The sequence below is a fragment of the Antechinus flavipes genome, chromosome 1 (genome assembly GCF_016432865.1).
Source record: "Antechinus flavipes isolate AdamAnt ecotype Samford, QLD, Australia chromosome 1, AdamAnt_v2, whole genome shotgun sequence".
Lineage (NCBI taxonomy): Eukaryota > Metazoa > Chordata > Mammalia > Dasyuromorphia > Dasyuridae > Antechinus > Antechinus flavipes.
In genome coordinates this window covers 723,700,495-723,703,238 of record NC_067398.1, presented here as the reverse complement: position 1 = coordinate 723,703,238, position 2,744 = coordinate 723,700,495, and positions in this window count along the sequence as shown.

The window sequence follows — 2,744 nt, the reverse complement described above, 5'->3', positions numbered from 1 at the left end:
GATTTGATTTTTATAGCATAGTAAAATAATTATATAAATATGTATGAACATATTGAATTTAACCTATAATTCTACCATGTTTAACATATATTGGACTATTTGCCATCTCAAAGAGGGGGTGAGGAAAGGGGGAAAATTAGAACACAAGATTTTTGTGAGGGTCACTGTTGAAGAATTGTCCATGCATATCTTTTTAAAAATAAAAAAAAAGCTTTGATAAAGAAAAAAATTTAAAAAAAAGAAATGAAGAAAAAGAAACACTGTTCTATGCTCCCCAAAACATCTTGGACAGAGAGCTCAGAAGGCCAAATAAAGACATAATTCTCTTCAGGTCTCACCCCAAATGTTCCAAATTCCTTTAAAATGATGATATATACATTTTAGAATGTTGTTACTCAGGAAAAAAAAAGATGGAATAGATTATTTTCTAACCTATGACAGCTTATCATCAGGAAAGGTCTATTGTGAGATAGGAGCACAGTATTGGTATAGATCAAGACAGCAAAGTCGCAGCCCTGGCTTGATGCCAGCAAACAAGGAGCAATAACTCTGAATCTGCTGCTGTCTTGGCAAAAAAATATAAGGTATAATTGGTCAAATGGAAGCTAATGTCATTATGAGAAATCCAGAAACAATCAATCAAAATATACATAACGAAAAGTAGATAACAATGCGATATATCTCACTGAAAAAATAATGATCCTGAAGAGATCATTTTAAAATTATGGGACTTTCTAGACATCTTCTGGTAAGATATTATCGAGGAAAACTCTGTATTCTGGAGGGTAAAAGAAAAATGGAATGAACACACTAATCATTGTCTGAAGAATTCAAGAAGGAAATGTCCAGAAATAGGGTTGTCAAATTCCAGAATTTTTATTGCAAATATCTAAAAAGAAAGAATTCAAGTATAGTGAGAAGACAGTTAGGATACACAAGATTTTGTCACTTCTTTAAAGGATCAGAGTATTTGGAATGTGAATTTCTGTAGAGCAAAGGAGTTAGGATTGTAACCAGGAATCGCCTGCCCAGTAAAACTGATGATGGCCCTTCAGGAAAAAGTGTGGTGTTCTCTTCTTTTTTATAATATAAATGATGATTCTGTGTGGGAGCAGGTTTCTTGGGGAGGTTTTCTGGAGGCAGCCTTAGTTTCAGTTCAGATTCTTAGAGGCCTATCTTTCTGCTTGGTTCCAAGAGCTCTTACAGCTTGTCCTTTGCCTCTGCTTTCTTCAGCCTCCAGCCAGCACAAAGCCTCCGAGAGTGGGTTCGTGGACTTCTGTATCTCCCAGAGTGCTCTTTGGCCCTGAGAGCTTCTTGGTTATATGCTGTTCACTAAGTACACACCAATCATTATATCAGGAAACCATTATTTGTTGTATGATTGAATCAATGCGAAACTAGATTTAAACATTGTCTACTCAGTTCCACTTAGTACTTTGTTTCAAGTTCTGGCCCATAACATCTCCTTGTAGGATCAGCTCAATCATACTGAACCATGCTAAAGTAGATAATTGTTGTCTCTATAATGAGTTAACACTTTGTAGGGATTCGAACAAAAAAGGTAGGCGCTCAGTGAAATAGAGGAATTCCAAGTATATGTCATGAAAAGACCAGAGCTGAACAAAAATTTTGATTTTCAAATACAGAATTCAGGAGAAGCACAAGTGGTTAATCAGGAAATGGAAATCATAAGGGACTTAACCTGATTAATTTGTTTACTTTTGTGCATGGGAGGATGATCCTTGTAATTCATGAGAAATTTCCCATTAATAGGGAAGTTAGAAGGAGTATATATAAACAGAGTGCATAGGTGTGCATTGAATATGAATATGAAAGAATACATTATGAAAGAAATTACATTAAATTAAAGATTTGGTGGAATGTGTTGGGAGAAAGGGAAAGGAAGAAGGAGGATGGCATAAATTATCTTCTATTAAAAAGGCAACATAAAGCATGTAGCAGAGGGGAAGGAAGAGGGGAGAGAGAGAGAGTGAATATTATACTCATTTGAATTGGCTCTAAGACGAAATAACATACACACTCAATATGGATAGAGAAATCTATATTATTTTGTAAGGTAGTAATATGTTAAAACAATAAGAGCAGAGCTAGGGTGAGAAAAGAGAGGGAATATTGTGAAATGTGTGATGAAAAGTAAAACCCTTTCATGAAGGATAAATTGAAAAAAAACAAAATAGAATAATCAGAGAAAATATAATTAGCAATAGTCATTGTGGAAACAATTTTGAAGCAACTTTCTTTTCTGCAAACAGCTCTTCTCAAATGTATAGATAAAGGAATGAAAAGTATTAAAATATGAGCTAGTTCCCAACTGATATTGATAAAAATTTATGATATATTTTGAAAAGGCTATAAAATTAGGCAAATTCATCCACCTAAAACTAACACATCATGGCTTGAATCCTAAAAGGAATTAAGAAAAAAAAGGAAAAGGAAACATATGAACAAAAATATTGATGTCACCTCTGTTCTTGGGGAAAGAATTGGAAATTGAGGGAATTCTCATGAAATGCAGAATGGCTGAAAAAATTGTTGTATGTAATTACGATGGAATACTTTGATGATTTATAACTATGATGACCAGAAAAATCTGGAAAGATACATGAACATATGAAAACTGAAATGTAATGTGTATCAAGTCAAGCAATAGAGTGGATTGGTCACCTGTGAATAACTTTGCTTTTTCAACAACAAAATGGTCCAAAACTGCTCTGAAGGTCTTT